Genomic DNA, 23,689 nt, shown 5'->3' on the forward strand with positions numbered 1-23,689 from the left:
CGAAGCTTTCTTCGCAGTCGCAATGCAAGAAGTAGTCGGTAGTTCTATGCAAAAATAGCAGCGGCTAAATACTTTTCAAGCCGGTTAGCTGCCCACCGAAGCGGCGAGCATTAGTGTAGCTGGCAGACGGCAAAAGGTAGCATAGGTATTGGGTATTGGGTGTCATTCAAATTTGGMGAATGCCAACGAACCAACGAAGGTGCATAGGCGGCCGAGCGCCGASGACGAGTGTCGAAGTGGCAAACGACGGCGACAGCGGCAAAGCWTGTCTGCCTAGATTTAGTGGCGAGCGAGCGCAAGTGTGGCGACCGCATTGAGCGAATTGCGTTGCACTTTTGGGAGGGCAAAACCAGAAAAACCGCTCGCATGCCATTCGATTTCCTGGTACAAGGCGAGCGCTCGTTTATCTATGTGATGAGTGAGTATATGCAAGTGTACTTATGAATTGCTGGCTGCAATGTACGRATGCCGGTGGCGTCGCTGCTGCAACAGTGACTGCTGTGTGAACTTGCCAAACTGGCTGCTGCCGRCGCTGCTACTGCTGCTGCTGCTACAGTAGGGTCCCTCGGCCGTCGAAGACGCCAACCAACATCGCCAACTACTGRCTTTGGTTAGCCCAGCGTTTGCGTTGGTTTGACTTGGTGGACTGGTTGGTTCGTCGTTTGCTTGCCTGCTTGGCTGGATGGCCATGTTCGTGCGTTCGCCTGCTGCCAGAACACAAACAGTTTGTGCGGCAATTGCGAAATGGACGGTTCGTTGTTGCGGATAAACGTGTAATGGCGCGAGTTGCATTTTTTCGGCGAGTTTATGTGAAGTGCGCTTGTGGCATATAATTCTAAAATATTTATTATTCACAATTTATGAAAAAAAAAAAAAATAATAATAATGCGTGTTCAACAGTTTGAAACGGCGAATTGCGAAAAAAATTGCAAATGATATCTGCTCTTTGAACTGCAATTTTGGTTTGCTGTGAAGTTATGTTTGAACATTGCTAGTAGAAGACAAAGCTTATGAGCTGGCTAGCAAAGCAGCAGAATTCAAAGCTGTTTGGCAAGTTTTGTGCCATAAAGTTGCGCACAAAGCATATGATATACAAGTGGCAGGATTGAAATAAACTATCCATTTTTTTGAAAACATTAAAAAACAAAAGTTGTTCATACAAAATTTTCCATAAAAATTAAATTAATAAATTAACTTTTTTAACAAAAAAAAAAAAAAGTTAAAAAAAAATTTTTTAAATTAATTTTAAAATAAAAATTTACAAAAAAATATTTGTGAAACGTTAAATTCTTTTGTGAGTGAAAATTAAACAAAAACAAAAATCAAAATCAAAATAAGACTTAATTCAAATCTACATCAAATCACTTGGCAGCAACACAGCATCAATCATCTTAACAGCTGTTACATTCAAAAGGTTAATTTTACAACAAATTACAACTGCACACTTTTATATTCAGGAGCGTACCCTTTTATCATTTATATTCTTAATATATATACCCTTTCACTTAACAAGCTAAATTATGAACGCCTAGGCGTTTTTACCAACAGTGACCCCAAACACCTCACATCATTTCACAAATACACATACAAGCACATGATTGTAMGTACATTCAACAGAACAGACCTTTCGCGCAATCCATCTACTTCGTTGCTATGATTTTTTCTTACATCCTTTAATATGTAGGTATATATGGAAGTTCCTGATTTGTCAGCACTTTYTAAGGTTTAGTTAACATTTTCCGGCTCTTCAATGATTGCTTTTATTAACGCTTACCTTTGCTTTTACATTTCGCAACTACCTTCGATTCCTCTCTTGGTCTTACAGGCCTTGGATTCGCTTACATTTATTTTGATACATATAAATACATACAAACATACCAGCATTTGTAGATACTATCCATGCCAGTTAGCGTTCTACCCACTCGAACTCCAACTCGTTGCTAACTTTTTGCACGCTTCCATAGTCCAGCCACACTCACAAACGTATAACCCTTGCTTGACTGGCAAAGTAACTTATTGCCGGTCTGGTTGTTCGCTGGTTACTGGCTGGTTGACCGGCTGATTGCCGTTACCGTAGTTACGACAGAGTTGAAACGATTTAATAAATGTTGTTAACCCTTAAGAGCTTGATTATATGAAACAATTTCAAAGGGTTCCTAACGTTTGGGAATAAATTGAAGGTCAAATGTTTCAGTTATCTTTCAGCTATGATTTTGAATTCTGCATAGTCGATTTTATTGAAATTATTTACTATTAGAAACTATGGAATGCCAAGTAATAAATATTGGAATAGTTCAATCTATTTGAACTTCTTTAAAAATCAGTTAGTTAAGAATATATTTGGAGCAAAAAATGTGGACAAATAATTAACGGTATATATAAAATTGTTCGATCCGAGAGGCATACGTGAGTTCTGAAATCAATAGTAACTTTTCGTTTATGAGCATTGTCTGTCAGCTAAGGAAAAGTACAGTTCCAGTGTAAAGTAGTGCGGTAAGTTTTTCGAAAGTGGGACCATTTGGTATATAAGTTGTGACGAAAAAGTACTTTGAAATTGTAAATAAAACGCAATATTTATTTTTTCGCCTTCAAAGTATTCCCCACCACATGTAATACACTTATGGCAAAAATTTTCTCAGTYCTCGAAACACTTTTCATGAGCACCTTTTGACCTTTAGCCCATTCAGCGAATTTCGTTTTATCTCTTCGWTCGACTGAAAACAGGCTCTACGGAGCGSCAGTTTCAGTTTGGAAAAKAAAAAYAAATYAAGCAGTGTCAAATCTAGTGAACACTGTGGTTGACCGTTGATATTCATTGCGTTTCTGGCTTTAAATTTGGTCACAATCATGGCTCCAGGCGATGGTGCATTATCACAACGTAAATATTTTAAAAAATTTCAATCATGCGTTATACTTTGAAGAAAGAAAAATAAGACAATGCTAACTTCCGTTATATCGAAGCGATAATACCCTTCACAGAAAAAAATAGTTTYCACACAAGAACTTATTTTGAGCGGTGACAGCTACATATGTCTTAACAATTTGTTCGGAGATTGTACCGTTGCCTTGCACAATAATATATTATAAATTTCRTGTAGATATCCTKTCAAATCGAAAAGTTTYCCATACCAGAATTTGAGTTTGATATTTTTATTTTTCAGAAATTCAAAAATGTAAATAAAATGCATCTCAACTTGAAGAACTTTAAATGCTAATGCCTTAATAGGTAGGCCTTCATAGGTAATAAGGGTGGCTGTCTGACGACTATCCTTCAAAAAGCTTATTGGGAAACCACCGAGAATAAAAGCTTCTCCGTTTTTATATATTCTCTTTTATATCCTTTCGATGAAAGTCTTCAGTACAAACAGTTTTATCTGTGATACCTCCGCAACATCGTTATGAAACCCTCGACCGATAGTCGCGATGCCTTTGTTAATCGCATAGAAGATGACCTTAATAATCTTCTTCTATCTACTGGCAGCTTCTACAGTAGTCATTATAAAGTATTCTTAGTCCAATGGCATGTCTGCTAATTAAACAGTGAAATCTTTGCTTAGAATGATATAATTATTGATTCTTTTGTTAAAGAGTATTTAACAATTATTTCAAAAACACGGTTTCGGGCAGCAAACTGGCTCTCTCAGAAACTCAGAAAGATTTTTCAGTTTATRATTTACACTGCGCTTGCTCTTGAATTTGAATTAGGTCAATTTTGGAACATAATAATAATATATGAATGTCTCTCTCTCTTTAATCTTAATAAAAAAAATTAGTTCATACTAATAATTTTGCTTCGTCAGTTTCAATCAGCAATTACCATTTCGTGCTTTTGTATTTTCTAAAGGCTGTTGCTAATACGGATATTTGGAGCTTAATAATTCTAAAGTTTTTCAAGACAATATTTAGGATTGAGGTTTAAAATAAAATGGAAACATAAGTTCGCTAAAAGCTGTTCCCTAACAAGTCTTTTGACGTCCTCTAATAACAAGAAGCGTTTAGAAATCAATTTATGAAGAAGTTTCTGTCAGACTTGTATACTATATGCACTATATAATGATATTTATTAAATCTCAACCAATTCTAAGCAAAACAAAGTCTTGTGAAAGAAATATCCATCTACCGCTTTCAAAATGATTAACACRCACTTTCTTCGGATATTTAGAAATCATTATCTTAGCCAAGATTGAAGAAAAGAGCACGTTTSGTCACATGTTGACTGGTTGACGCAGTGTCGATTACAAGTGCACTTAAGCAATACGCAAGCCTGATTAATGATACTCAATGACGAGTGCCAAGCATGTTACAGGGATGATTTATGAGTTGGGTAGTGATCTCATAAGCTTCACGAGACGCAAAGAAAATTGAAATAATGCATGACAAGCCGTGGGGTTATCAGCGATTGCAAGGAAAAGAGATTGTCGGCACACATATTGGTTGTGTTCAAAGGGTTGTAAAATCGAAGCAACATAACCGTGAAGGTGGTGAACCGATTGGAGATMATTAATCAAATATGAGCGTATTTAGTTGCCATTATTGTTTAAAGTTGGTATTTTGCAGTATTCCAAGACTTTCATTAATAAAAGAGTTGCATGATTTRGTAGAGCTGAAATTATTGGCTTTACTGTTGCATACTATATACAAAGTCGGAATAGTAGTTTACGAAAACCAAAAGAAGAAGAGAATGAATCTCACAATAGCTGTGAAAACTTACGACCAGATGGAAACTATTTTTTAGGAGTTTAACCTATCTTAGGACTTCTTCTATGCCCTGGTATTGACTGCGTTCCGGCTTTTCATAGTCAACCGAAATCCTCAATGTAACCCATAAGAAAATTTATTTTGTTGATTATAAAAAATTTGGAACTAAATATTCTAAGAGTCTTCTCTAGAATATGAAATTCTAGGTAAGAAAAGGACGGGTGCTAAATTTCATATCGATGTCTCAAAAACTGAGGCATTAGTTCGTATATGCACAGCCGAAAGGCGGCTAAAACGACTTTTCTTTTGGGTGTTATAGACATCATGGTATAATCAAGGTATACCATAATAATATTGGTTGAGACTGGACTGGCTAAGGCCTCAGTCGGCTTTACACTGACTCCCTGACTAAGCATCAAGACTCAACTGCGTAATCCATACTAGTTTCTGGAATCTCCATCTAGTCTAATTATTTTTAAAGAGTCACTACTACAGTATATTATTATTTTTTTCAAAGAAATTTTCTGTGCCATCTCAGAATTAAGTCCGTTCCTTCAATTACTTCATTGTCTTAAGAGTTCTTTCGCTGCGTATTTTGTTTATTAAAATTTTTTTAGGGTTTCAGACAGAAATTTTCTCTCATCAGACAACTTAACAAAAAATGCATTTTTATTAGAATAAAAAAAATATATATACAAATTTAAAAAAAGCAAAACTTGAAAGAAGCCTTGCCTGCATCGAATTACATTATTATTCTCCATTCTTCCTCATACCGACATAATTATCCAGTTTTGTCTTCGCTGAAATGCGGCTGCCGCACATTTTTTCCTTCATTCCGACTCGCTTTATACACTTGTTTGGCATAATCCGTTTACAAAATATTAAAAATAAACTACTACAAACATATTTACAAGTTCCAAGCAATCGCTAGGGACTGGAGCCGTCGAGCAAACAATTYCACCAACACTTTTGTGGCGCGTTTTTTGCTGGCGATTTTCGGTTGTCGTCAACATTTTGCATATTTCTCATTTCAAGTCGCCAAACTGAAGTTGYCCCAACTGACCAAGCAGCCGACGACAAGCCGCAGAAGCAGAAGGCAGACGAAGCAAGTCACTAGCAAAAACAAAACCCGCTGCTACTGACTGAAGCTTGTTATGCGGCATGTTGCACGTTGCTAGCTTGGCGCACATACACACCATACGSGCGCTGTGCTGCGAGTGTGTGCGTGTATGAAATGAGCTGAAAGCCGGTTGCGACCAAAAGGACCACATTAAGAATTTGAACTGAGGTAAATAAATGGCAGCAAACCGGCGGACTCTGCGGAGTAGATGAGGCAACATTATGATGTGCGGCGCAGAGTTTATAATATTTTTTGTGTACACTTAATATACATATGYGTGAGTGTGTTGCATTTGTGTGTCCGTACCAGCAAAGAACAAGTTTAAAAGCAAGCGGCTCCAAATTTGGAGTAATAGTAAAGAGAGTGCTTAAAAAGCAGCTGCGACACAACGCTCCACTCGGTAGACGAACAAAGCCGGAATGAACAACGTTTTGCGGTTACAATGCAGGGAATGTAAACCTACATACTTATTCTTATGATACATACATACATATAAAGATACACATGTTTGTAAGGCCATTTTGTAGGAGGCGCTGTGAAAGCGGCGAGCAGCGGCAACAGTGAATAACCAGAAAGTCGCCAAAGAACTTTCCACATACTTACATACAGGTAAATATACACACACAGGCATACATGCATACGCACATGTATAAATACAAGCAAACATACACTCATAAAAGGCTTGGAAGCTCGGATGAGTGCCCCATCCACTACATGGACTTTAGGCGGCACTTACCTCRTTTGCTGGCTCTGCTTTTTCGAAGAGATGGAGTCAACTTTTCGCCCACATTTCAACGTGTTTTTCGTCTACTTCGCCGGCGTTCACTTCGTATGGCATTTTCTGGCGTTACTGGAGTCGTTGCCAATTTTTTGGCTGTTTGTTGATATTTTCTGCGTTTTTTTGCATATTTTCTGGGTTGTATTGTTGTTGCTGGTGAGCGCAAAAACTTGACGAAATTTCATCGCATATGAAAGCTATGGTTGGAGCGGAATAAAATGCGAAGGCAAAAACATGCAAGAATTATTCAAAAACGGGACAAGGCTGCTAAAAAAAAATGTAATTCCGTGTATTCATAGGGTTCTCTATGAAAGTGTTCTGAAAATTTTACTGAGATACCCATTCTCTCCTTCACTTTGAGTTTCAACATAAGTTTACTATCCAAAATTACTCYCAGGTGCTTGTTATGTTTCTTAATTGTTAGCTCAATCCCATAGAACTTCCGGGGTTTCTATTGTCGGAACTTTCTTCTTCCTTGCAAAGAGTATTATATCAGTATTATCGGTATTTAACTCTAGTTTTGCCGATGTCGCAAAATGGTGTATAATTCTTAGAACGTTGTTCAGCATGTTAGTGATTATTTTTGTGAACTTCCATATCACTACTGTAGCAATGTCGTCTACATAGAGTTATGTGCTTTCCTTTAACATTTTTTGAGAATATCATTTGCTACAAGTAACCACAGGAGTCTTGGCAGTAGACGTTCTGAGGAGTTCCTGACTGACCAAACTGGTTTCTGCGATTGGCAGCATGCAGGGGCTCAAAAAGCAAAGTCATTCTTTCTCCCTCTCAACCGGTGTGAGTGGTTTTGTAGAGCACTCCAACAACGAGATAGCGGTGAAACCAAAAATCAACAAAATATACGCAAAATAATATTTCTCTCCTACCTAAATAATGTATTTGACCGCTGGATAGTCCTTATAATATTTAATGATGCAATTTTCACCTACATTCTTGCCGAGCACCGCCTACAAACACAATTTTCAAGCAAAGAAACACATACAGATATATTGATAAGTATTCCTACATAAGTTTATGGCAGACCTTTGAGCCGATTCAATAAAAAATGCATTAGTATAATTGGGCAATATRGCGACGGTAAAAAATAATGCATAGTTAATAACCGAAAAGGCTGAAAACTACTCAACACAGTGTTGAAAATGGTGTAATGGAAATTTTAACTATCGCCACGTTCGGTGGCCGAATTCGGATCAAACAGTTATTACACGAAATTAAGTAATTTGAGTCATTATTTTGAAATTAGTCCGCCGCTCACACGACAAGTCGTCACAAATATCAATACATTTCGTGCATAACGGTGCATAGGAAAGTAGTAAGAGAAACGCCTTGGTGTAACATAAATACCTACACAGACTTATACACAAGCGGTGCCATACCTATTAATGGTAAAGGCGATTATTAGACTAAAAATTCATGAGGGCGGACAAAGCGTCAATTTCCACTTTTCATTTTTTATGACTCGTCATATTGATTATATTTTTGGGTATGAAAAGGACTTTTCAGTTGGAGACTCAAAGCTTTGAACAACAGAAAGCACGTCATAGAATTAATGACGCTATTATGTCTACCTAAGTATGTATGCATACATTTTTATTTATGGATATTTAGACACCATTGTTAATCACTTACTTTGAGCTACATGCTATAGTTGCTCGACCTAAACAAARCGAAAATATCTCATCAAATAAGGAAGTTTTAGTTACAAGAACTTGATTTTGATCATTGAGTTTATTTGGCCGCCATTATGTCATAAATGGTCCGATMTAAAAATTTATTTGTATGTTGCGGTATTGATTTAAACGACAATCAAATTGTCGTGAAGCTATATTTCCAAATAAGAAACCGTTTTCACACAATAAGTTGATTTTGATCCTTTGATAAGTTAGAGGAGGAGAAAAGAACAATGTGTAAAAATCGGCGAAAACTGAGGCTGAGGTTCGTATATATACGGACATTACGGACTTACTAAATCGACTCAGCTCGTCCCGCTCATTACTTTTATACCAATCTCAAACTCTAATAAAATTTTAACGAAACCGAAAAGTTTGACTTTAACCGGATAATGTTATCTCGTTGATACGTTAAATTTCAAAATAATTCTCTAATTGAGAATAACTCAATAGATATAATGTAACTATAATAACTAGGACGACATGATAAAAGAGAGATATGATATTAGTTTAAGTTTTTKAAATACATCGCTAAGAGAATGAATTTTATAGAAAAAAATATTTGTTAGTGGTAGAAATTGTCAATAATTTGGAAGCTTTGGCTGAACTAAGGGCTCCAAAAAGATTGTTGGAAACTCGAAGTAGCCTCTAAAGTAATGGTTAACTGTTCATCATTATATATATATATATTATATATTATAGATTTTCCGCAGTTTCCTTCTGAGTGGTACAAACTCTGTGATAAACTTACAAACTTTTTCTTTATGCTTTTATTTTTTAATACTTGTATATGCCCCGAATATTTTCCCGCTATATCTTCTATACAGTTATTAAAGTATTGGAGACAGAACCTTCGAGAAAGCGGTCCGTCAGGCTAGACGGTCCCCCGACGGAAGGCTACTAAATCAAAGATCGTGTTTTTCTCGGAAAAACTAATTTAATTAAATTAATGAAATTTTGTACGGTTCTTCTAAATGTGGTGATCTCGTTATTGATTTAAGAATTTTTTTCGATTACAGCTAATTTCTTCAAGTCCATTTGTGGTAAGCTTTGGCTATCCATATCACACTATTTTGGTTGCAACTTTACCACAAAAAATAAAATAAAAAATAAAACACTTATCTCCTAACCGACGTTTATTTTTTATTTTTTAGAAAGAAAAAATAGTTGCAAGMGGAATTTTTCGGTCGCCAAAACCTACCTAACCCCTTAAATTTATACTGTTCAGGGAGTAAAAAATATAAAACATCTGAAAAGTAGATCGAAAAGTTACTTTTTCTCCTTTCAGTAATTAAAATTCTTACATATCTAAATTCCCGTTACATTCGTAGATCTCTATTATTTATTAAAATTGGTTGAAAGACTTTTATACGGCTCATTTTACTGAAGGTGCTGTGTAAAACAAAAAATATATAGCATTTTTTCCAAWACAAAATATGAAATTTTAATATAATATATTTTATATAAATTGAATGTATTATCATTAATATTCACTGTCTTATAAATTATACATAAAAATTAAAAATTCGTCTCAAAATTTCGTTTATTCTACGAATATAGTTACATACGTGTCTTAACTAATGCGTCTCTAATCACTTTTGAGATACCCTTTCAATAGACAATTTTATATCATAAAATCAAATTATTTGACTCACCCTTTAGCACTGCTATTTACATATGCATGCGTAGGAGTTACGCGAAGTTGACTGCACACTCTCTTCGCTCTCAGTTTGCCAACTCGTAGTGCGTAAGCAGCGCAGCACCAAAGCATCATATTTTTCACTTTTACACAAACACTGAATTTCATACTTAAGACAACAATTTCATTTATACAATTATACTAATTATATTTTTATGCACTTTAGTAAGAACTTTCAACTTATTAACACTTTATTTGGCACAAAAATCACAAATTAATCACACAAACACAACAGCACGAAAGAGAACTGAATGAAATCAACTAACAGCGACGCTCGTTAAGAAGTAACTGAATAGCGGAGAAGAAGAATCCGTCAAAATAAATGAATGGGAAAATTCCAATTTGATTAGTTAAAGTCCTGGAATAATGATGAACGTGGCTTTGTGTCAAATTATCTGGAATTAAAACAAAAATTCAACGACATCAATGCGTGATTGTAATATAAAATTTAATAGAGATATTAATATGTATATGACATAACWAGATAAATGAATAAATTAATTACTCCTTTGAATCCAAGAGAACTATACTGTCTTTCTTAGAAGTACATACAGTTAAGGACAATGAAATATAAACATGCATAGTACTAATTTTCCGTTCTAAAAATAAATATGAATATGATTTAAATTCAAGTTAAACAAATTTTTAGTACATATTTACTTTTTGTTAAGTGACCTTGGTAACAGTAATAGTATTGAAAAGCAAAAATTGCAAAAACAAATTTTAAATAAAAATTACAAAAATTCGTAGGGCAAAAGAATATATTCATGAATCATAACACTCAAGTAATACTTTGATTACAGATGCACATGTTCCAGGCATAGACTGAGATAGGCTGCGGCAAGTGCTCTGTGGAAATTAACACGAAACCTTTGAACTTTCTCTCAGAGTTTCGCCTGATTTTTCGGTTTAACRGTCCAATATTTTTCTTAACGATTACCCATACATTTTTGTTCTGGAGACTGTTTTTATTTTGTATTTTTGAACGTCGGTCTTACGTCCAACCATCACTTCCTATCTCATTTATTTTGTATTCAGATCATATAATATCGAGCCATTTAGTTTTTGTTTTCAGCTCCACCCTAATTAATGTGTCGTTTTGTGAACTAAATACGCTTAAACAGCATAGATGCTCAGTATTGGCGCCCGGTGTGTGTAAAATTATTATTATTATACATTTTCCAAATGAAAGCGGTTAGCTGCTTGATAGATAATATCATAATCGACTATTCGCAGGAATGGAAAATTAATTATCATATCTTGCCTTCTCGCGAATAACCTTTTAATATTAATAAGCGATTAATACCTTTCTTCATACAGCATTGGAACGAAAGTCATATTTTGACGGACAAKAATTTGGTGATTGCTTTCTATTAAACTCATGTTCTGTTTTATGTTTAGTATATTCAATCGCAGAAGTAAACATTCGGTATAAGTATACAATGATCCTTCTTTACCTCGGGTAATGATTAGATATTCGAATTTGTGGGTGTAAGCGCGCAGGATACCTATATTCCCTGCTTCCACCGTTCCATCATAACACAGCCAGTTTAGTCCTTAATGAAAATGAAGACAAATATACTGTACTCAAAAAGTAAGATGAAGTGATACTGTGGTGCATTATGCATACCTTCTGCCGGTCAAAATGTCAACAAAGAATAATATTCGATTTATGGACGAACAACTCTTGGGATTTTCAACACGATAATGCAGCATGTGACATGGTTCTTCTCAATTTTTTTTTTTTTTTTTGCCAGAATCTCGACTCATATCGCTCCACAGCCACCGTATTCTGCTGATTTGGCAACGTACGACTTTTGCCTACTCAAAAAACTCAAAATGCCGATGTGGGAACATATTTTTATACGATTGATGAAATAAAGAACGAATAGAAGAAGGTCCTGCAGGCKTCACCGGAATTAGCTTATTCCGACTGTTTTGAAAACTGGAAAAAGYGTGGACAAAATTTCGTCTTATTATACGAGGATTGTTTTGAAGCTGATGAACATACTGATCTTACTTTTTGTAAACCAGAACTGAATCCACTTCATTTTCTAAATATTCACCGTTCATGCTCACATCGCCTCAGTGCATTCGAATCGCCCAGCGAACGAAACTCGAACTTCCGACTTCATAACAATTAGTTCACTCATAAAAATTGCACACGAAGCACTGACTGTGTGAAACAATGAAAAGCAGTTAATAAATCTGTTATTAACTTGAAAATTGTCTAGACATTCARTGTATGCAAAGTACAAGGGCAAATAGAAATTAAAAACGCAGACATTTTACACCACATACCACAATTATATGCACACGCTGCGGGATTAAAATAGAAAGGGAAATTAACGAAGGACCGCGATAAAAARCGAGTAAAATATAAAAAGAGGAAATTTCAAAACAAAAACCGTAACCAACGAAATGTACGGGAATTTCTGCGGAAAACGATGGAATTGGTGTTGAAAAACGGCAACTTTAAATGTAGTTACGCTGCTGTAGAACAATGTGGGAATATGGAGAGTAAAAACAGAAGTGATGGAGGGACGTGGGAAACTGAGAAATAGAATCATGAAGAAAAATAAGAATATATGTACATATATTAGGGTGGTTCTTCCGTAGAATCTCTTCAGATAAAAACTTAAGATAAAAACATCCAAGCTTCTGCTCCATATAGCAGGACAGAGATGATGAGTGACTTGTAGAGTTTTTGTACGTCGGGATTCTCGAATAGATTTTAATGTTTTGGAGACTTTCAACACGACCTTTATATAAAAATATAAAAAAATATATTTATTATAATTTGGGAGACTTCAAAGAGTAATTTGAGCTCTTTCCTCGGGTTACAAAGCTTCATTGTATATATGACCGTCGACAGAATTATCACTAATAYTTGTAGATGGACTAGGGCTGGAAAGTGAGTATATTTCATTTTGAAGGACACCTTCTATTTCCAWTCCATATATATCTACAAATAGCTCTGCAAACATCAACAAAATGGGCCAAGCGATCATAAGAAGGAATGTTTAGTTTGCTATTTGAGCCAAGAAGAACGTAGAAAGCAACGAAATGAGTCAACAATGAAAAGGGGAATAGGAAAAGCTACGAGCCAACAAACAGAACACGTTTCAGCTGTTCAACTGTACGAATACGTGAGTGTGTGCGTGCGTTTGCTATTCGGCGGAAGTTAAGTGTACGCATACTTGATTGTTGTATATGTATTGCTGTTGTATGGGAGTCGTATGGGTGTATTTGTGTAAAAACGCAACAAAGAGCAATCATCATTATCGTTAAAAGAGGCGCTTACAAAACTAGACAAATTGCCACTTTAGAGAGCTAACGCCGACAAGCGACTGAGGCCAGGCCACAGAGGTCGCGATGCCAGCTACGAGGATAATAACAGCAAAAACAAAAAAGAGAAACTATAATGATAGTGCTGGCGGATGTAGCAGCCGTAGCAGCACAAATGCCAAACACATTGTCGGCGCACAGTTTAGGGACAAATTGCCAAAACACTATACGGAGTTCAAAGTGACTGGACGCGCGCTGGTACACGTAATAGTTATAGCTGGCGAGTGGCGTTGAAAGCGCATACATAATACCAGTGGGAAAATGTACGCGACAGAAAGCATACAAAAGTATACACTCACACATATATACATATATAGAGCCGAGTGAAGTCTAGCTATTTACAAAAGTCAAGTGGGGCACCGAAAATGACGTAGATGCGGGCAGATAGAATTGCAACAGCAGTCGCTAGAGCAGAGTAAAAGCACAATTGGTCAACAGGGGAACTTAAGTTGTGGCAGCAATAGTAGAAATGTAGAGAAAAGATGTGTATAAGAGACAGGAGTAAAAGCACAATTGGTCAACAGGGGAACTTAAGTTGTGGCAGCAATAGTAGAAATGTAGAGAAAATAAAACGTGCGAGGTCAGTATTGAGGCCTGTGAGGGGGATGGCAGAATATTTTGTTGAACATTAGAACACGCAAAAATCCCGAAAAGTATGCAACAAAAAAGAAACACGCAACCAAATATGAGGGCTAGCACATTTGTTGATAGAAGAGAGGGCGAGTAAAGACCAGTTGCTGTAATTGTATGTTGCGACCAACAATTGAGCGATTTTTTTTTCGCCCATTCACCATGCGTTGGCGGCGCTTAGGTTGCAGGAGCAGAGCCGTGCTGTTATGAGGAACCCGCAGAAATGGCAAAAACAGAGAGGCAAACAAAAGCCAGTACATAAGTATGTACGAGAATGGTTGAAGGAAGCAACAAGCTAAAAGCACAACGACAAACGAAACACTAACACCAACGCACAAGCACAAGAACATATATGTACATATTCTAAATAAGAAATAATGTGTGTGTGTACGCGCTTGGCAAATGCCCAAAGCCCAGCACGCTCAGCAACTTCCGGCGTCCGAGGTTAGGGACGTGCCATGGAAGTTCATTATGATGGTGAAAGCTGTTGTTGATGATTAGGCTACCCAAAAGTGGAGCAAAAAAGACAAAACGTAGAAGTACAAGCTGKAAAGCAAACAGACTAAACCGCGAAAGAGGCGGTTAATGGGTGGCTAATATGCAGTGAGAATGGCAGTATCACCGTTATACGCCTGTCTCTTCGTGTGTGTGGTTGTTGTAGTAGTTGTTGTTGCGTTTTGGCTTTCGCCATTATGTGGGCAAAAATACAGTAATAGTCATAATAATGGTGGTCAGCACACACAGCGCGGCTGCGAAAAGCAAACACAATGAAAACAACAAAAGCTAAAAAATAAAAATAAAAGAAATAAAAACGCACACACACAAAAGTTGTAGCTTAAATATGCACGAAAGTTCAAGGTTTTGTTGCGCTCGAACAATGAGCGAAGAGTTGGTTGCAAAACTGCACAACGCAGCCGGGCATGCTGGCGTAATTGCAAACGACTGCATCAAATGTATGCAAATAAAGATAATGAGAGAATGCGRTGTAGAAAGAATCGCTCGGTGAATAGATTTTTTTTATAGAATAAATGTAAAGCTAAGGACAAAGATAAAACAATTGTTGAGCGGATTGCGTGCAGCAAAAGCACAAAACACAAATTGAAGCTGTTAAAATTATGTAATTATGTCTCGAGTTGCCAACAGCRAAGAATTTTTTGTGCACCGAAAGTGGACTTAAACCTAAATTACGGAGAGAAACATATTTAAATACATTTGTTTTGCCTTGAGGCGTCTTATCGCAACAAATCTTTTTATCATATGGACGAAATCATGCTGAAGTTAGTTGCGTTTATGAGTCAGAGCAAAGAAACAAAGCACATTTTTACATAAAAGATAGAAAAGTTGAGCCAAATTAGGTCACCGGAWCGAATTTCACTTATTTATGCCTATTAACGCAGTGCTTAAAATCTATAAACGGTTAAAGTACTGGGTAAACCGTTCTTTGCTTTGGCAATACTGTCATTTAACCATTAAAAAAAAAATTGTTTTCAGTTTCCAGTTAAAGTCAAACTATCGGTTAAGTTAACCGGCAGTTAGTGTGCTACTAATTTTTTTGTTTGCTTTGACAAGACTTTGTTTTCAACCAATGTAAAATAAAATAATATTTTGCTTTCCACTTTTAATGCAACCGCCGGTAAAGTTAACCAGCAGTTAATGACCCGGTTAATTTTTGTTTGCTTCGACATCTCTTTCCATTTAAACAACTTAGAGCAGGTTTCATTTTCACGCCTTTCAATTATTAGTAAACTGTCGGTTAAATTAACCAACAGTTAATAAATTTTTATTGGTGGATAGCATTCAATAATTTTGAAATTATTTAAGTTTCCCATTTTTCTGTTATAAGTAAACTGTCGGTTAAGTTAATCTGTAGTTATTCTTCCGGTATATATATATATTTTTTTTTTTTGTTTCAATGACGCTTTCAATCAGTGTAAAAAAAACTTTAACATTTTCACCGCTTTTTATAACTAAACTGGCAGTTAAGTTAATCAGTTGTGCTCGGAGTTATCTTTGGTCACATCGTCCTTCCCTTCCGTCGGGGCGTGGGCGCAAATYAGCGATATGTTGAAGAASCTCGCTTTGATRMAGATTGTAGCTAGACGTTCATCCACCGGAGTGAATGCCAGGAATCGGCAACGAHATCTCTCTCCCACTACGGATTCCACATCGACTTTGCGCAGTGTAGCAAATAAAACAGGACCTACTTATCCCGGTTCTTGTCCAGTCTATTGCATTTATTGAATGGCGTTGATGTGGGCCTTTATTTTTACGAGTACATGAACCAGCTGAGCAGCGGCGCCTTCCCAAATAGGGAACCGAACATYCCAGGTGCATGTCCTCAAATATTAATCCTTATTTCGTTAGCCATTTTCCTCATCACATTTTTGTTTCGAGGCTTTTCCTTTTCATTGGGAGCCTTGTTTGCGTGGCGGGTCCCAAACCCAGCGCGCAACCCTAAGGAGGGGATGTTTCGCCTTCAAACTGATTTTTTTTGGCTACTTGGTCTAATTCCCAAGTGAATGACGGTCAGAAAACTGAAAAAAAAAAGAAAAACACTTGCGTGAATTTCTACACATGACCCAATCCTCACATCCTACATAAATAATAACTGTAAATTGATGGATGAGTATTCTTGTATCCTAACCCCGGTTTTCTCTGCATCATCAGCCCATACTTTATTGTACTTCCGGAGTGCAAATAACTCTCTCGAACTACCCGAACTACTCAGAAAGGCAACTCTACACCAAAAGACTGCAATTGTAAAACCTTCAATTAACTAGTTTACAGGTGTCCAGCGGAAAACTTAAAATCGGTCAGCAGGCAAATTGAATTGAATACTGGAAAAGCGCGAAAGAAAGAACGAGCAATTAGAGGCGCTAAGGTATAAGCATTGTAATCAAAAGGCAAATATTGTTAATTTATAATTGTTTCGGCGTGTCGGCGGAAGTAATTGAAGACTTCAATCTTCAATCTGTYACTTTACGCTAACAAAGCGAGCAGCTGTTGCATTCCAGACAACTCTTCACGTAATCAGTGTGCATGTATGTGCATATTTAATCGTTACTGTGCAATTTCTTTGATATTGTTGTTGCAATTTGTTTAAAGAACTTTGCCGAGTTAAACGTTTTAAAATGCGTAGCGGCTTAACAGCGAAGCAGCAAAAACGCAAAAGTGTTAAGCTTTTGCGTAAGTAGCGAACGTTGTTGTTGGTAATACATAAACACGCTCATACATACATATACAACGCGTGTCATTACTGTAGTCYACGTTGTCCATGACGGCGTTTAGGTGCAATAGCGTCGGTGTCAGCAATTAATGGCACAATTAAAAAGGCATTAACAACGATTAAGTCCTGCGGCGAACTGGAATTAAGTAAAGTCAGCGTCGCTGCCGCTGTCGGCGCGTATGAACGCCTCAAAGTAGACAACAATCGTTTATATTTGTATTTACTTTGGTAAATTCTTCAGTTGTACTGGCGTGGAGAGCTTTCCTCCTTGTTTTTGTGAAAGCAACGAAATGCTTTTATACAAAAACAATGTAATCGTAGAAAAACAAAAAYAAATGATTGTCGAAAGAGCTTCATGTTTAACATAATTATAGCTGTGTTTCGTGGTTAACCGCTCATAATTCGCTTTTATGGGRAGCTAAACCGCATAGCCGCATGAATTAATTCCTCTGTTGAAAGCAGAAGTATTCAATGAAAYACAATAAATATTTAAGATAAAGTTTATGTTAAAATAAAGTATATTTTAGCAAAAAGGTTACAAATGTCTAGTATCAAAACTTTGTGTCTTTGAATTTGGTGTCAGATAGCTTTGAAATTGCACAACCTTTTTCAGATATGCAAGAAAATTTATGAGTATTTTAAAAAAGGATTCAAATATTAAATARAACAAAACAACAGAGGTTCCTTTGCACAAATAAAGTTTCCATACAAGAACTTGATTTTGATCATTCAGTTGGTAGGGCAACTATTGGGAATCAAATTTCATAAACTGAGAAACTAGTTCGTGTATATAMAAACAAACGGATATGACTAAATCAACCCAACTCGTAACGCTGATCATAMAAATATATATCTCCGACGCTTCCTTCTAACACAGGTGTAACTTAATTTACTCTGTTCAGKKTATACACATTTCCACAGTCTCTAGCAGCAGTTCAATTAGAGAGCCATGCAGCTTCTCCTTATCTCTTCATTCGACTGAAATTTTTGCCCACCGATTGTTTTTTGCAAATTTCAAAGCCCTTGAATGGGGCTAAATCTGAAGAATATAGTATTTAGAGTAGACAGCTGCGAAAKAAGCTTCGGCCAATTTGGCTGCGAGCACGCTGATAATTGGTGCTTTGTGATGGTGATAGCACAGAATTTCCTTCGTCAAGTGAGGTTACTCAGCATAGTTGCCCTGGCGTTCAATGTAAATTGACTTGGGGGCAGATTCGATTTGTAAAAGGCTCTGTAAGTTTCTTGGTCCCTGGTATGGATCCATGTTTCATCGACGGTCACAAAATTATGTTGAAACTCCATCGGAATGTGCTTAAACAGCATAAAACACTACTGTGAAGTGGTCTCAAGACTGCTCACGCCATAGCTCACTTGGCAGTATTTTGCTTCCAATAACATCAAGTGGCCGACCCGTCTGGTTCAAGGTGGCTCACTCGAAAATAAAGGGATATTGATTCACAGCTGGCTGACGTTCTCTTGCATTCATTTCGCACACATTGTTTTGTTCTTAGTTCAGTAGCAGTATAAATTTATAAATCTTGTACTAGTGTGACTTCAAAGCTGCTTTTGACAGCACGAATAGGAACTGCCTTTATGCCGCAATATCTGAATTTGGTATGCCCGCAAAACTAAAACGGCTGTATAAACTGACTTTCAGCAATACCAAAAGCTCCATCAGGGTCGGAAATGACTTCTGTGAGGCCTTTGATATCAAACGAGGTTTCAGACAATGCGACTCTCTCTTATGCGGCTTCTTCAATCTACTCTTGGGAAAAATAATTCAAGCTGCAAAACTAAAAAGAGAAGGTACCATTTTCCATAAGATTGTATAGCTACTGGCGTATGCCGATGACATCATTGGTCTCAACAACCGCGCCCTTAGTTCTGCTTTCTCCCGGATGGATAAGGAAGCGAAATAAATGGGTCTGGTAGTGAACAAGGGCACGACGAAATAGTCATAACTTTGAAGTTGTATATAATTTTGTCAGTCTTGAAACCAGTATTAGCACTTTTCAAGAGAAAGATTCTGCAAATGATCATATTGCGCGTTAGTCACGTCGAATATCGCATTCGTTGGACCGATGAGCTGTGGGAGATATACGACGACATCGACATCTCACACATACGCACGCTACGGGACCGATAAGGCTGATGTTTTGGCAGCAACCGTTTGAGAAATCTTTTGCGGGACGCAAATTTTCTGGCGATAGTGGAGGTAGCAGACCAACTTCTTATACTGTGATCAAGACTTATAAAATCCAAAAGAAAATTAAACATTGAACGAAAGCCCTTTGAAAAGCTGTGCCTACTTTGAAGTGCTTAAAGTTAAGTTTCATGGTATTGCTACTTAAACAGAAATCTAAAACCAATTTCATTAAATTAACGAGCTATTGACTTCGTGCTAGTAAGCCTCTAATCTTTGTGTATATTTACTTCTATATATGGTATTTTTGCTATACCATACATTTAGCAATGGGTACATGGGTGTGATGAAACCAACTTCCCATTATTTAGCACTCAATCATTTAGCATGCAGCTTGCCATGCGCTTACGATTATTGTGGTAATGATAAGCGCGGAAATCAATCAGTTGCGGTTGCGTTGTTTTTTCTAATGTGATAAATTTGTGCTTTAAATGTAGTATGGAAGGACAAGCGTGTGAAGGCAAAGAGACGAAGATAAGTGACAGAGAGATATACAAGCTAAGATATATGTTTAATCTGCTAACATTTTTTGTTGTAGTGGGCACTGTAAATGTTTGTAGATATAGATACATACCTACATATATATGTATATTACAAAATGTGGCACGTCCTTTCGACTTGGCAAGCATGTCACAGGCCACACAGACGCTTGCATTATAAACAAACTATTGGTAGAAGCACAGAAGGAGTAGTAGCCAGCTGGAGCATATTCATAACCATTTTTCAAATAAATATACTATACATACACATATACAATAATGTATATAGGGAAAAAGGAGGTGTAGCTTCACTTGTAAGCATGTATGTGAGATCAGCTCGAACTGCTCTTGCGACTAACTGCAGACACAGAGAGTGGATAAAGCAATGAGTGGATATTATTATGTCATATTCAATATATGCATAGAGCTACACCACCAACATATGTATATTTATATAACCTCGTTTATAAGCATACACACACACACACACACACACACTACTGCAACATTATGCTGGCATATGACTGATGCATTGCTTTTAAATCGATATCGTCGGATGAAGGCAACGAGCGCACAAAATGCATTTCAGCAGAATTCGATGTGCCGCCTTACCTTCCATTATACACATATGCACATACATTTAAAGTATAATTGGGTATGGGCTTGTGCGCGCTCTTGAGATACTGACCCACCGCAAAATATTGCCATAGCGTTTATGGAATTAATCTCTCAGCGGCACAAGCAGCAAGGACTTACAACGTGGCTGTTATAGCCTTGTGAGGGAGTCAACTGGGCGCTGAGTAGCAGCTGTTCGCTCAAAATGCACACATTCACAGATACAAACATATGTGTGTGTACTTTTGAATATACATGGCGAAGCTTTTTGTGCGCCAACTACATTTTAATTATTTAAAAGCGTTGCTAGAAAAATCTGCTATGAAGAACTATGATTGGTGGAGCTCTGGGATATGTAATGTCAGAGTTAGGTTTTCTTTGTACCATCTYCGCACACACTTTGCGCATGTTCAAGTGCTCCGTCACAATGTTATGAACCACAGATTTTGATAAATTTAACATTTGAGCTATCAAACTAATACTTAGTCGATGGTCTGAGTTCGAAGCTTTGCGCACACGAGTCACATTATAAGTGTATGTCGAAGTCACAAGTCTTCCAGCACAGTCTTCATCAGCTACCTCTTCTCTGGCACTGAAGCACACCACTTCTTGAGGTTTTGCACTGCGACCTATGGAACTCTCCTATATAACATATGGCCACAAAGGTCCAGCACTATGAACAATTCCAGGAGCTTGTTGGCCGCTACGAACGTGATGTGATTCTTGTATACATAGATGGATCTAAGAGCCTTCAGTCCGCTTCTACAAATTGCTAGGGAATCCAGAATCAGGTGTTTTAGRGTTTCCGGTTYCATGCCSCAAAAGCGGCAGTTTGCMCAAGAGGCTATGCCCATAATAGACAATTATTTCTTGAGCCTGAGGTGCTTAGTGTAGACCGCGACAAGGAGACCGATTTTTCTAAGCATACGTTGGTCATAACTCTAAACCTTGGTGGGTTGTAATCACCCAATAACAGCTTGAATCGGCGCATTCCTGTTGCCTGCTACGCGTGCCGCTTCCTTTCTACTCTCTCCTCCATGCAGAGCAAGACCTTTATGGTGTGGGATACCACCGCAATGCATAATTCTGYTCCCATCATTCTGGAAGCCGCCGCAGAACGGGCTTGTTCGTCTGCCAGCTCATTTCCGGCTACCCCTTTATAACCCGGCAGCCAGATCAGGTGTAAACGTTTGCAAACTGATAGGCAGCTCGGTCATCCAAACACTCATCCACTAAAAGCGATTTGTATAATATTTATATAAATATATTTCCCTGTAGTTTATAATTTTATATACCGTTATTCCTGAACTCAGACTCCTCCCGTACTATGATAATAGTTACGATGATCATCAGTCCAGTCTAACTAATATGTATTTTATGCTAGCAGATGCTTTATGTTTTACGACTTCATGACCAGATATATATAATTTACATACACACAGGTTACCATGTGATAATGGCAAGCCACCCAGTAATGACATGTTGAACTAGATCGAATAATTACTAGTTTATAACTTTACTTTTCTGCTTGAAATAAAACTAGTCTTGAAAGTATTAGTTYATGTGTAAAAGTAACAGCTGTTATTCTGCGAGGTTTCGTTCAAATAACCCAAATTGCACATTTTTGTATATACCTAGAAGGAAATGGGGAAGTCGGTTAAGTCATGTTCGTCTATCTTTCCGTCTGTACGCGAACGAGTTCCTCAGGTTGTGAGATATCGGTCTGAAACTTCGCACACATCCTTTTCTTTCCAAGACGCTAAACATTTTTGAGAACCRATATCGGTCCACGATGACATGTAGTTGCTTTACAAACTGACCGCGCAAGTTTTAGCAAAGAATATTTTGCATTTTTATTTCAAAAATCAATACTTTGACTATTGTTTTGATCATTACCCACACCTTTTGATTTTGGAATTGAATTGGAGAAATTTTAAGGAGATATTTTTAAGATGAACTATATAATATTCTGTTAATTCTTAACTTCTTCAAACTTGCAAGTTGACATAACCCCAGCATTGGTTTGAAGATTTAGAAGAGTTAGGTGCGGTACACCTCAACAATATTTCTCTAACAGTCTTAGCTTCTCAGTAGCTAATGTCTAACCTATGAAGCTATTTAGTTAGAAGTTTTTATTAAACTTCTAAGTTCTTCCACCTACCATGTACCGTATACCACAGGAATATTTGGACTTGATATCAATACTAGTTACAAAGTAGTTTGAAACTAATCCATCTCATCACAGATTACTATCTATCTCGACTTCCTGTATTTAGACATATTACTCTGACATAAGTCAAATCGTAACCACAGCTCGCGTTGCCATATATCTATATAAAATATTTTTTCCATTTTTTGCTTTTCTGCTTATTTTATTATCTCATTACTTCTGCTTTATTTTTACAATATATACTTTATTTTCACACATTCATTTTGTTCTCGCTCTGGTTTTTATTTTATTTGAAAAATGTGCATTAGTGGCTTAGTGGCTCATCGCAGGAACGTCAATAAGTGGCGTGGCAGCACACGGTGGYGCCAGTAATGGCATCAATGCGAATATCTGCCAGAGACACGTCCTTACAATCGCTTSAATCGTTGTGATTGCGATTTCATTAATTTTATATGTCTGTGTGTAGACATGTGCAACTCTTGGATAAATGCTCCTTCAAATACATATGTAAGAAAGTGCATGTAAGTGTRTGTATGTGTTTGTATTTGCACTTTTGTCCTTGCCATTCACTACTTSGCTCCMKMTCTCACTTTTGTACTTRTGTGTGTKTATGTMTGTATGTTCACTGCTCAAGGATATCACAATTCTAATATAAATTAAATTGTTTTATGTGGATCTGCCACTTAATCACTTTATTGTAAAATACTTTATTGCTAGCGAATGAGCAGAATGAGATTAAAATTACACAGTGACGGAAATAAGAAGATGAAGCTTAAGTAAACAGCTGYTTTCGTGTAGCAGAAATTTATGTAGGTCGACGGAAGTCGGAGTTTAAYATTTWATTTTTWTTTTTTTCGAATTACTAAAAACTTGTTTCAGAATTAAAACATTGATGAAGATATTAAGGATTAAAATTTTAATATTTAAAATACTCTTGTACAATAGCTGAGCTCTTGGATTKTTATCAATTTGGGGCAAACCACCATTTACTTTAGGGTAATTCATGCCCAAATGGGTTGAGGCTGATCGACT

The 23,689-nt window shown here is 36.9% G+C and overlaps 1 protein-coding gene across 1 annotated transcript in view; it reads left to right on the forward strand.

The window, feature by feature from the left end:
* Positions 1-1,276: 1,276 nt before the first annotated feature.
* LOC108978513 (semaphorin-2A-like) overlaps positions 1,277-23,689 on the forward strand; it is a gene marked incomplete in the record, with an annotated part of 245,604 nt that continues 223,191 nt past the window's right edge. The window contains 1 exon segment of the mRNA XM_018948851.1: positions 1,277-1,414.

The sequence above is a fragment of the Bactrocera latifrons genome, unplaced genomic scaffold (assembly GCF_001853355.1).
Source record: "Bactrocera latifrons isolate USDA-ARS-PBARC rearing strain unplaced genomic scaffold, ASM185335v1 scaffold_123, whole genome shotgun sequence".
NCBI classification, from domain to species: domain Eukaryota; kingdom Metazoa; phylum Arthropoda; class Insecta; order Diptera; family Tephritidae; genus Bactrocera; species Bactrocera latifrons.